We start from the raw sequence: 14,259 nt of genomic DNA on the forward strand, positions 1-14,259 counted from the left end.
AAAGACAATTACTACTCCATTTGATTGAATTCTTACAATTGCTCAGTTATTCTCCTCACATGTACTTGTTCTATAACGTAACTTGAGAAGAATGGGAATTTAAAAAGATTTGAGCTTTTAAGTGAAATTTCAGTGAAAACAGCCGAAGATAAGCCTACAATCCATAGTGACGATTCCTTTGTATTTCACTTGGACTTTTCACAAATCTTACTGGAATCAAACTGCTTCGATTGATTGGATAATAGCTTGTCCAACTCCAAATGGGTTTGGAAAACTATGCACCGCCTTTACCAAATTGAATCTTTCAAGGAGTTCAGCTATTGCAGTTGTCCCACATCGACATTGGCTCTCAAAAGCCACGACATCTATAAATACCGTACACCCTTCATTACATTAGTATCAATTACATCGCTTGCAAATTACTTTGAGTCTATTTTTGACGACTTGGAGATATTGATGCGAAGATAATTTTTTTTTTTTTGTGCTTTTTTTTACTATGTTATCTCCTTTTTTCTCTTTAGTCTTTTTATTTGACTTTGATTCTGCTGGAACTGGCTGGCTTCTGTTTTTGATGGCGTAACTTTGTCAAACTACGAAGTGCTTTAAAGTTCGAGACGAAGATCTTTAAAAGTTTGCGATGACAACCTTTAAATTTGCGGCGAAGACTCATAAAAGTTTGCGATGAAAACCTTTAAATTTTGTGAAGAAGACCTATAAAAATTCACGCAAAGATCCTTAAAAGCTCGCGGTCATGATCTTTAAAAGTTCACAGTGAAGACCTTTAAAAGTTCGCGGTGAAAACTTTTAAAAGCATGCGATGAATATTGATGATAGACTATAATTACGCATTTTAGTCGCTTATTATACTCTAATTTACTACACTTTAATTGAGTTTGAACTTTAATCGCTAGTGTTTTGCACTAATTGTGTGTTTTATGCCTTGTAGGAGTGATTCCGAGCTTTGTAGATATTATGGAATGAATTCAAGTAATTTGGAGTTTTGAAGTCTGAGTAAAACCCCAAAATAATTAAGTCGGGATCGTATTCGGGGATCAACGGATGATAGTTAAGAACGAACGAAGAATCGAGTAGGCATATTGCGCACTGTCTAGTAAAATACATATAACTTTTCTCTCAGAACTCTATTTGAGCTCCACAATATATGGTTGGAAAGCTAATTCAAAGTTCTACAACTTTCATGTTTTACGTTTTTCCAAATTCTAAACAGAACAGGGTAAAAATCGCGGTCGAATCTGCGGCCGCGGATCTAGCCGCAGATGTGAGGCAGAACACTGGGTAAAATCCGCGGCCGCGGACGTCCTGACCTAGAAAAGTGTCCTTTAAAAGTTCACAGTGAAGATCTTTAAAAGTTTGCGGTGCAGCCTTTTAAAAGCACGCGATGAAGACCTTAAAAATTCGTGGTGAAGATCCTTAAAAGTTCGCGATGACGACCTTTAAATTTGCGGTGAAGACCCATAAAAGTTTGCGATGAATACCTTTAAAATTTGTGGAGAAGACCTGTATAAATTCGCGCAAAGATTCATAAAAGCACACGGTAGAAATCTTTAAAAGTCGGTAATGAGGACCCTTTAAAGTTCACCACGAGTACCTTTAAAAGTTCGAGACGAACACCTTTAAATATTTGCAACGAAAATCTTTTTTAAAAAAATAAACTGACACGTTGATAGTTTTAGATTTGTGCAGCTTCACCAAAAATTTTGTATCTTGAGGTAGAAATGTTGAAATCGTGAACAGCTTGATATTATGGAAACTAGACTTCAAGATCTAAAAGATGTCCAAAATGTAGGATTTAATACTTTAAGGATAGTTTCACATAATATTTCGAAGTTAACATAAAATACCGATACGCTGACGATTTCAAACTTGCGCGACTTCACAAAAACTTTTATATCTTGATGTAAGAATGTCGAAATCACGAACCGTTTGATTTTTTGAAAAAAAAAACTTCCAAATCTAAAACATGTCTAAAATGTAGGATTTAATACCTTAAGGAAAGTTTCAGATAGTATTTTGAAATTAACATCAGATTTTGATATACCGACATTTCTGAATTGGCGCGACTTCTTCAAAATCTTTATGTTTTGGTATGGAAGCCTCAGGATCAAAAGACATTTTTCTTGCTATCAATAGAATTCAAGAGCTCCATTCTCACAAATATATTGGGTTCAAGTCTCACTGAACTTAAAACGTTATTCCAAGCTGTCACGACCCGATTTCTCCCTCTGTGAACCGTCGTGATGGCACCTAGTTTCTACGACTAGGTAAGCCTAATACTTTGCGAAAATAAAATAAAAGCATGAACATTAACTACTAACAGTAACAAATATCTAATAAGCAACTGAATGTCACTCGGCATATACAATTATCACCTCTGAAAAGTACGAAAAATATTTTTCAAAACCCGGAAACCCGCAAGTCACAAGCTACTGAGAAGTCTTAACTATTCTATACATCATTTCTACAGAAGGAAGGAAAAATGAACATAGGTGAATAGAGGGGGACTCCGAGGATCTGCGGGCGCAGGCAGATGTACCTTGAAGTCTCCAATAAGCAGCAATGACTGCAACTAGCGATGAGGCTGGTAAGATGAACCTGGATCTGCACACAAAAAATATGTGCAGTAAAGGGCGTGAGTACACTACAACGGTACCCAATAAGTACCAAGCCTAATCTCGGTCGAGTAGTGACGAGATCAGGTCAGGGCCCAACTGGTATAAATATAATAAAATAAGACATAATGAAATATCGCAATAAAAATAAATACGGATATCTAACAGGAATAGAATCAATGAAAGACAACAGCTCAGAACACAGTGATAACAATAGGGGATCTCCCAGAATACCGTCTCGTAGTCCCAAACGTAAATGTGCAGGGGGATCTCCCGGAATATCGTTCCGTAGTCCCAAAGTAAATATGCAAGACAGGAGGATCTACCGAAATACCGTTTCGTAGTCCCAAAGTAAATATGCTAGACAAGGGGATCTACTGGAATACCGTTCCGTAGTCTCAAAGTAAATATGCAATACAGGGGGGACCTACCGGAATACAGTTTCGTAGTCCCAAAGTAAATATGCAGTGCAAACAATAGAAATACAACTACATCACGAATTCTTACGATTTAGACTAAGTACAAGTCAAGGAAGAAGCAGGAAATTCACTAAGCATGCTGCACAAAGTTCACATAAACAATTAAGACACGTAGACATGTTGTTCTAAACTAAACAAGATAATTACATATGCTAGTGTAGCTCAGTTAAGGAAGACATGTATTTTACTAAATAAAAATGGAGTTTTGCAATAATAGCCCGTGTACGCACTCGTCACCTCACGTACACGGCGCTCATATATCAAAAACAGTACCAAATCCTAAGGGGAGTTCCCCCACACAAGGTTAGGCAAGCCACTTACCTCAAACCAAGCTCAAATCAAATCCGAAATCACGTTCTTGCCACAGGTATCCAACTCCTAGTGGCCCAAATCTAATCAAATCAATTACATAATGTAAATATAGCTACAAGTAACTAATCTAGCTAATGAAATCAAAGCTAAGACAAGAAAATAGAAAAACGCCCAAAAAGCCTCCCCGGGCCCACGTCTCGGAATCGGGTGAAAGTTACCAAATATGAACACCCATTCACTCACTAGTTTAACCATACCAAATTCACTCAAATCCGATACCAAAATTTCGATCAAAACCCCAAAATTTGGTCTAAGAACCTTTCTCAATGTTTTCCAATTTTTCATCCCAAATCTGAAATTAAATGATGAAATCAAGCATAGATTTGTGGGATTTAATCATAAAGGAGTTAGAAATCATTACCCAATATCTTCCTCCGAAAATCTCTCCAAATTTCGCCTTCTACCGAGCTCTCAATCAAATTTTGTGATATGAACCTAAACCCTCATTTTTGAACTTTAAATTCTGCCCAATGGTTCCTTAATCGCGATCGCGAAGAACAACTTCGCTCCCTCAGAAATTTACTCTACGCGAACGCGTAACACCTCACGCGAATGCCATGCACTAGCTTCTCACACCTACGCGATCGCAATAGTCCTCACGCGACCGCGAAGAGTAACACTCAAACTCCACTGCTGCTTCACTTCTTCGCGAATGCGGCCTAGCCTACGCGTTCGCTGTGCACTGCCTGATAACCTTACGCGATCGCGTCTTCAGCTTCGCGAACACGAAGAGTAATTTTAGTTGACCTCTCAGATGACCTACGCAATCGCGAGATCTCCCTCGCGAACGCGATGAAGAAAAATGTCTGCAATAACACCAGAAAATCTACCAACTCCCTAAGTCCAAAAATGACCCGTTGAGCATCCGAAACACGCCCGAGGCCCCCGGGATCTAAACTAAATATACCAACCAATCCTAAAATACCATACGAGTCGAGCCTTCAAATCACGTCGAACAACATCAAAAACACGGATTATGCACGGATTCAAGCCTAATAAACTTTAAAATTTCTAAATTCTACAAATGACGTCGAAACATACCAAATCTCATCTGAATGACCTCAAATTTTGCACACATGTTATATTCAACACTACGGATCTACTCCAACTTCTGGAATCAGAATCCGACCCCGATATCAAAATTTTCACTACCGGTCCAAATCTCTAAAAATTTGACTTTCGTCATTTCAAGTCTAAATGAGCTACGGACCTCCAAAACCCAATTCGGATACGCTCCTAAGTCCAAAATCACCCAATAGAGCTAACGGAACCAACAAAATTCCATTCTGGAGCCGTCTTCACACAGTTCCGACTACGATCCAAATCCTAAGGCTTAAACCTCCATTTAGGGACTAAGTGTCCCAAAACACTCTGAAACCAAAAATAAAACCTCCCGGCAAGTCATCTAAGTAGAAAAAGGTATGAGAAAAATAGTAAATAAGGGATTGGGGCTATTATTTTCAAAACGACCGGTCGGGTCATTACACAAGCAATCTTTCTTCTTATATTTGTGTTCCCTTTTGATGTCTCTCTTCTCTTCCCCTTTTTTTAGGGCAGTGAGCGGATATGAATACCAATAAACTTAAAGGTTATGCGAACCTGAAGACATAGAGAATCCCCATAATTCAATATAAATACGTTGTAGCCTCCTAAAAGACTGTCATCATTTCATTGAAGACACCAATTTACTATAGCGGCTTGCCCCTTTTAAATCAAATGGGATCCAAAGTTTAATAGAAGAATGGTATCTCAGCTCGATTTTCAAGTGCTGATTGAATAGATTACATTCCATCGTACTTCCTTCGAATAACGATTGGGGCACTATGTATCTTTTGAACTCATACGACTGAACTCAGAATGAAACTCTAAGCTGCCTACGTACCTCGGTGAAGAGGATCAAGTCATACTGTAGTTCAGAATGGGTGTATTTTTATATTTTATTTTTTTATTTTTTATGTCCTAACTTTTGCCTAGGTCGCCTCTTTCGAGGTTTTCAACCTAGCACTCTTTTGTTTTGGTAGGCCTTACACTATTTAGACTCATGCGGGCTAGGAGTGTAGGAACATGCAGTTTAGGCTCATGTGTCAAGGAGAGTTTCCACTTCAAGGATAATACTTCTTAAAAAACTTGCCATTGATAGAACCGATTCTCATGCCATCTGCATCAACCAACTTATAAGCCCCACTTGAATAAGCTTCTTGCATGACATATGGCCCATCCCATTTTGAAGTGAACTTCCCTACAGGTTTATGGGAAGTAATAATGGGTCCTCGTATGGCAAGGACTTGATCTCCTACTTGAAAGGAACTTGGGTGAACTCTTTTATTGAAGGCGCAAGACAATCGAGCTTGATAAAATTCAAGACTTTGTTGATCTTCCAACCTCTTCTCATCAAGAGCCTCTAACTATGTTAGTCAAAGTCGAGCATTCTCTTCATCAGTGATCCCTTCTTGAATAGCTAATCGTAATTAAGGTATTTAACGCTCGAGTGGCAAGACGGATTCGACTCCATAAACGAAGGGGTCGCTTGTGTTGGCATGCGATGAGTTGTCCTATATGCCCATAAAGCTTCTTCCATACGGTCATGCCAATCTCGTTTGGATTTGGAGATGAATTTCTTTAACAAGTTGCATAGAGTCTTGTTGAATGCCTCAGCTAGGCCATTGGCGGCAGCATTATACATAGAAGAGTTACGTTGCTTAAAGCCAAAGAGATCACAAATCTTGTTCATTAACCTATTGTCAAATGGCTTGCCATTATCCGTTATTATATAAAGAGGAATGCCAAAGCGATAGATTATGTTTACTCGGATGAAACTTGTAACATTTTTCTTATTTACTTCCTTAAGAGCAATGACTTCAACCCATTTTGAGAAGTAGTCAGTTGCAGCCAAGATATATAAGTGTCCACTAAAGGATTTTGGTAATGGTCCAACAACATCCAATCCCCAAGCGTCAAATGGCCAGGATGCAACAGTCGGGTGTAATACTTCGGGAGGCTGATGAATAAAATTTGCATGGAATTGGCAAGCCCTGCATCTTCGAGCGTAGTCCAAGCAACTTTTTACCATTGTCGGCCAATAATATTCCATACTTTTTATATGGAAGTGGAGCTTTGGTCCAGACTGATGTGATCCACATACCCCAGAATGTGCTTCTTGCAAAGCTTGGAGTGCTTCATCTTCCCCTAAGCACCGCAAGAGTACTACCTCAAATGATCTTTGTATAGGGTATCTTTGTAGTAAAGAAATCGTGGTGCACGACGGCGGATTTCAGTCTTTCTCCTCGGATTTTCTAGAAGTATCCCATAGCTCAAGTAATCGATAATGGGTTGTCTCCATTCTTCCTTCTCAATTTCAGAAATAGCGACAAAATGCCCGAGTTTATTTTTTTCACTTTCACCCTTATTTGGCGGCGGTACTATCCATTTTTGGCAGATAGTAACTTGTGCTTGATCTGGCAGGGTTAACGATAAAGTTAGGGCAGCTAAAGCATCAACCTTCTTGTTTTCCTTCCTAGGCACATGTTGAATAGTTACGTCACCGAGCCACCCCATTAATTTTTTAGCATAATCATGATATGGGCGTAGTTTAGGTTTCTTAACCTCGTAACTGCCTAAAAGCTGGTTGATCGGTAACTGAGAGTCACCCAAATACTTGCAATTGCAACCACTTCATTTCGACAGCCATTTCAAGCCCAAGTATTAATGCTTGATACTCAGCAACATTGTTAGAGCAGAGTTGTGTCAACGTAAAAGAGTAGGGCAGAACTTCGCCTTGAGAGGCGACAAATACTACGCTAGTACCAATCCTTCGCGATGTGCAGCACCATCAAAGTACATCTTCCATGGAGGTAGTATTTCAATGACCATTGCGTCTTTGTCAGGTAGTTCATCAGTTAGTTCCCAGTTATTAAGTATCAGATGATCTGCTAAGAAGTCTACCAATGCTTGTCCTTTTACAGCCTTTTGAGGGACGTACACAATCTCGAATTGTTGAATTTGGGGGTACCATCTTGCTAGTCGATCACTAAGAACAGGTTTTGACATCACGAACTTGATGGGATTTGCTTTAGAAACAAGACGAACAACATGAGCTTGAAAGTAGAGCTTCAAATTTTGAATCGAGAAGACTAACGCCAAACACAACTTTTTAATTGGTGAATAATTCATCTCGTTTGGTATCTTCATCCTGCTCAAGTAGTAAAGAGAGTTCTCTTTTCGCTCACTATTTTCTTGGGCCAACAGTGCTCCAACAGACATTTCTTGTGCTGCAATGTATAGTATCAATGGCTTTACAGGTATAGGGGTTGTTAAAATTGGAGGCTTCATCAAGTAGGATTTAATGCTCTCAAAGGCATTGCTACATGCTTGGTCCCACTTGAAAGGGACACCTTTCTTCATAAGGCGACTGAATGGTTGGTATCTCCCAGATATATTCGATATGAAACTCCTAAGATAAGCTAGCTTTCCTTGCAAGCTTTTCAATTCATGAATATCTCGAGGCTCAGGCATTTTCAAAATTGCATCAACTTTGGCTTGATCAATTTCCATCCCTCGATGTCGGATAATAAAACCAAGGAATTTTCCAGAAGTAACTCCAAAGGTACATTTCAATGGATTCATCCTAAGTTGGTACCTCAGGAGTAACTCAAATACCATTCTCAAGTCTTTTAAGTGGTCGCTCCTCTTTCTCGATTTTACCACCAAGTCGTCAACATAGCATTCAACGTTCTTGTGGAAAAGGTCATCAAAGATATTTTGCATAGCCCTTTGGTAAGTAGCGCCAGCGTTCTTCAAGCCAAAAGGCATTACCTTGTAGCAATAAATACCCTTAGGGGTGCGGAATACAGGAAACTCTTTATCTTTTAGTGCCATGCAAATTTGGTTATAGCCCGACGAATCGTCCATGAAAGACATTGCCTCATAACCAGTAGTAGCGCTGATCATCATCTCTGGAATAGAAAGCGGGAATTCGTCTTTGGGACACGCATTGTTGAGGTCCCTGAAGTCAACACACACTCAAATCTGGCTATTCTTCTTCCTTACAGGGACAATACTTGAGACCCACACTTGAGACCCATGTTGGGTATTTAACTTCACGAATAAAGCCAGCTTTAATGAGTTTATTAACTTCACTTTTAATCAAGGGAACCAAGTCCGGCCTAAAGCGCCTTTGAGCTTGCTTAACAGGACGAGCGTCATTCTTGACTGCAAGGTGAACGACTGCTACTTTAGGGTCCAAGCCAGGCATCTCTTTGTAACTCTAAGCAAAGACATTTTTAAACTCCTTGAGTAACTCAATATAAGTGCTTTCTTCATCGGCTACTAGTAAAGCACTTAGATAAGTGGGCCTCGGTTCTTTATTAGTGCCAAGGTTTACTTCTTTCAAAGCGTCCATTGTTGTCTTTACCCCTTCTTCAAGTTCAAGTAGAGCATCTTTTACATCTTCATCTTCTTGAGGGTCCCCATCATTGAAGGATATATGATAACACGGTGAAACATCCTCCAATTTTGCATCATCATCCATTGGAGATGGAACACCATTCTCGCCTTGTATAGTAACATCATACGAAGAACCCATGCTTTCTTTATCTTCCTCACGTTCCTTAGTGTAGACCATAGTATATGGCTTTACCTTCAGTACTTCTTTACATAAAATCACAAGTTTTGTTTGTCACCTCATCCTAGAATGAACCAAACTTTGGAAATCCTTAGAGATCTTTTGGATTCTGGGCGAAGCGGGTGTTTTTATGCTTTGATAATTTTTCTGGAACTTGTTCCCCTTCTTTAATGGACCCAATATCTCAAATACTGAAGTACTCACAGTTGATTTTCCAAGTCGATCAAAGACTGAAGGTCTGTTAGAAGCGGTAGATTCATCTTCTATAGTGATATAATTATTGCTTGCCCTTCTTATGGAGATGCGAACTGGTGATGGTTTCTTGTACCCCAAACCTCCACATGGTTGCCTTGTAGCAGCTTCTGATGGGAGCTTCCCTAATTTTGATGGCTCATTGGGATTGTATCCAGCTTTTGCAAATAGCATGTAAGCATTAGGATCAAAGCCTTCATTTGTACGCTTCGTAGGGAGTGCCACATTCTGCGAAGGATTTTGGGCCACAAACCCTGTAAGTAGCGTTGAGGGCAACTTTACTGCCTCAATTCGTTTGATCGGAAGAGTTAACTTCCTTAGCATATTGGTTTGGAGGTTGGCCTATTCTTCATCATCTTTCTTCTTTTTAGGTACATAGCAAAACACAGGAGTTACTTTCTCACCGTGAGACACAATGTTCCCTTTATGAGATTTATTTGAGCTAGGGTACACCTCCTCAGCAACATCTTTGGCTTTGTCGGCAACCACCTCAGCTCTCTTAATTGTGGAAGCATCATTCTTGCCATTCATGACATCATCAACTTTTAGCTCTTTCACAATGCAGTTCTTTAGGTAGAACTTTTCATCGGTAAAGTGTGATTCAGCCTCGGTGAATGGCTCGTCATCAACAACTATCTTCTTCTCGACTCCTCCCTCGTAGTACTTCAAACATTGATGGTAGGTAGATGGAACCACTTTATTCTTATGTATCCAAGGCCTTCCAAGAAAGACATTATATGAAGTCTTTGTATTGATCATATGCAGCCATGCACTTGATTGCATATCTTCAATGGTGATTCCCAACCTGATCGCACCTATGGCTCTTTGCCCCCCCCCCAGTTGAATCCTTGAATCATGACATGACTTTTCAAAAGTTCGTTCATAGGGATACCAAGTTCTTTCAGAGTACGAATTGGAAAGATGTTCACTAAGGATCCTCCATCAACTAAAATTCGATTTACCCTTTCATCGCGCATATAGCCAACCAGGTACATCGGTCGGTTATGAGTAGTGTCACCTAGTAGAAGATCATCATTTGTGAACTTAACTTTTTTATCGTAAGAATTAACTTCTTGAGGAATAGACTCGATGAGCTTTTTTGAATACTGTGCCAACAATAGGTCATCACTATTTTCTTCCCTTTTATCAGCATTGCAACAAGAGGCCTCAATACCATAATGGGAAATCTTCATGCGGAACCAACTTGGTAAGAACTCCTCCAAGTTCACTGGATGTCGTGGCTTTTGAGGGTGGTAAACCTCCACTTTTGCCTTTTTCAAATGCTTAACGGGATTCCATTTTCTTGTTATTTTTACCATCATTTTCCTTGTTGGTTGTTCTATCGATTCTTTACGTAGGCTCCTTTTGTGGCGTCTACGACGAGTCACCAACATTCAACCTTTATCATCATCAGGCTGATCAACTTCAACTTTAATGTTCTCCAATAATTCTTCATTTTTACTTTTTTTAAAATTACATAATTCATCTGGACTGAATGAGCCAAAGGTGATAGAGACTTGGTTTGTGCTTGCTTTCTCATCTTCAAGCACGATCTTCTTTTCACGAGTCAAGTCCATAACTTGTCCTTGAAGACAAAGCACTTCTCCAGAGAGTGGCTTACAAATCGATGGTATTTGCAGTAATTTGGGTCATTCGTTTTCCCAGCTTCATTTGGATGCTTCATTTTCGGAAGCTCAATGAGATTTAACTCGAAGAGATCTTCAAAAATTGCGGGCACATGGGTACTCCTTATCTTGCATTCCTTTTGGAGTCAAATTTCTACTTGGCTTATCTTGAAAAGAAGTGGATTTCATATTCTGCTTCTTGCTCACCTTCGTCGTGAACTTCGCAGGTGATGTATTCACATTCATAGCTTCTTTGCTTTCAGACTTGGGTAAGAACTTGCTCCATTTTCTGACTTCTTGCTTGTTGTTCCCCTTGCAAGGCTTATAGATGGGCAGCCTTTTATTTCCAGCAGAGGCCATGCTTAATTCCATGTTATGGGCACGAGTTGCAAGTTCTTCGAATGTGCTAGGCTTGATACCTTGCAAGATGTAGCGCAGTCCCAAATGCATGCCTTGGATGCACATCTCTATGCCAGAAGCTTCACTAAGCATGTCTTTGCAGTTGAGGCTTGCATTCCTCTAACGATTGATAAAGTCGATAACTGGTTCACCCTTCCGTTGGCGAGTATTTGTAAGTTCCACCATGCTTACAATGCGCATTGTGCTATAAAAGCGATTGAGGAACTCTTACTCTAGTTGATCCCAGCTATCAATAGATCCCGCCTCGAGGTCTGTATATCAACCAAAAGCATTTCCTGTTAGCGAGCGGACAAACTGCTTGACAAGGTAATCTCCATAAGTCCCAGCATTGTTGCACGTCTCAACGAAGTGCGCCACATGTTGTTTTGGATTACCTTTACCATCAAACCGTTGAAACTTTGGAGGTTGATAGCCAGCAGGCATCTTCAACATATCGATCCTTGTAGTATACGGCTTTGCGTATGTAAGAGAGGACTTGGTAGCAACTTCATACTTATTTTTAATAGTTCCTTCATTGAACTCCTTCAATTGATCGATTGGAATCATCCCTTCAGATGAGACAGAGATAGCCTTAGCAGATGCAACTTGTCTTGGGGGAAAATCACTCTCTAGAACTTCTGGGAGCTTGTCAGGTGCATGGGTGGGTTCTTTTTCTATCAAGATTCCCACCCTATCTGTTAACTTATCAATTCTAGAATCTTGATTTTGCATGCACTTGGTCAAGCCAACGATTGCTTCCATCAAGTTTTCCAACTGCTCATCCACAAATGAAGCGTTTGTCACCATGGCTTGCATGATTGTTGTGGCTGATGGAGAGTAGCACAGATTATCACACATATTGATTCTCGATAGGCTCACGTTATGCGGTGTAAGTAGAGAGGAACCACAGCTTAAAATATCATCATCTTCCTTCACATCAAAGTTCTTGGATCCGGAGAGATCAAGCAGAGCAAGAGTTTTCTTAATCTTTTCAGCAACATTGCTTCCTCCTTCAGGTGCGTTCGTGGAGGATCTTGCTCCTTTTGAGGATGAAGATCCAAAAACAGGGGTTGGTGCGGACGACACTTGGATTACTTGTTGTCCTGAAGAGCTTGCTTTGCTCCTCGTAACTGGTCTGAAGCTTCCAAAGGTAACATCGAGGATGTTTTCCACATCAGCACAAAACCTAGAGTTAGCAGCCTTAGTGGATGTTGATCTGGAGTTGATTTTCTTTGAAGCCATTTCGACGTTCGTGAACTTTGGTGATTGAAAAGTTGAGATGAGAGGTAGAGATTGTCCACTGGGCGTGCCAGAATTTGTAGACAATAAAATTGCATCAAGAAAATAAAAATCAAGACCGAAAAATATTGCAACAATTATAGTATTTTATTTCAAATAATATGAGTGTACAATCTTTATGAATCCTCTGATTCTTCTTTCCAATAGTAAATAAAAGAGCCTTCGAATTTAATCTTGAATTTTATTTTATTTTAATCCAAGTGCTTGATCTTGACGTATTTTTAATCCAAGAGCTTGCAGCTTGTTCTTGAATCTTCGTCTCGATCTTTTAATCCTTAGAACACTTGCATACTTGTAGCTTTTAGAGAAATCTGCGGCGTTTGATCCACGAGCTGTCTCTTTCTTCTTGTTATAACTTCTGGTGTCTTTTCTGGGTTATGAAGACCTCTATTTATAATTGTGGGAGGGAAGAGTTATGTAAGAACAAACTCTTTCCGGCCAATCAAATTGAAGCGTGACATGGCCGCATTTGATTGGCCAGAACATGTCACTTGCACACGTGGCGTGATTTCATTGGCCTTTTGATTTGGCTTTGCATGCCTTGTCATGTTGACACGTGGCGCGAACCTATTGGTTCTTTTGTTTGACTTGGCGTGCCACGTCATTTGACACGTGGCACCAAACTGGGCCTATAGGAAGAAGACATGTTGGGCTTAATGAAGTGGACTTATCATTTGTAGCCCAATTAAATTTGACTTATTTATTAAATCCATATTTATTGGATTTGAATAATTAATCCAATTATATTAACCAATAAATTTTTTTAGACTAATATATCTTGAATTTAAAATATAATTCAAATTAATTTATGAACTTAATTCATACAAGCTTTATATGCCTACAATATTTAACAAAAAAATAATAGATATTTCTCTCTCCGATTGGCACTATTTGCTAATTAATTTCATTTGGCAAAAGAGAATGCTATCGTACAACGTTTAGAAATAAATTAATTTTAGTTCTTTATTTCATGCTTAATGATATATTTTTATAATCATTAAAATAGTATGACAAATTTAATTTCGTACCTAGTTAAATTCTGTCATATAAGCTAAAACAAAAATAGCACATTTTTTAAACCTTAATCAATTCTGTATCCTTATGGGGCAATTAATATAATAATCTTAGCATCTTCCATTAAAAACGCGAACATCCTCATACTAGGAAGTTGGAATGGAGATTTTACCAGCTCACGTGTCTATCTGCATCTAGTCAGATGTTTATCTTGTAGTATTCCCAATAATTTAATCTTTAGTGTAAAATTGTATATTATTCCTTATTACTTATAAAATAATATATTGACATTCGGTGTAAAATAGTGTATAATTAATAGTAGGATTATTATCTAAAATAATGTTGTTAATTTCGTAATAACTTATACAATAATATATGTATTATTTATTATGAATAGAAGGTAAGAAAGAATATCTCGTTTTAGCAATACATCAAGATGAGTTTCTAAACATAATATGCTACATAATAATTCATGTATAATCTTTCATTATTATTTATTACATAATAAGTCTTGCTAGTATATTATTTTTTGTGTATAAAAATTTCTGCCTAAATCAAACGACCTCATA

The sequence above is a fragment of the Nicotiana tabacum genome, chromosome 9, assembly GCF_000715075.1.
Source record: "Nicotiana tabacum cultivar K326 chromosome 9, ASM71507v2, whole genome shotgun sequence".
Classification (NCBI taxonomy): domain Eukaryota; kingdom Viridiplantae; phylum Streptophyta; class Magnoliopsida; order Solanales; family Solanaceae; genus Nicotiana; species Nicotiana tabacum.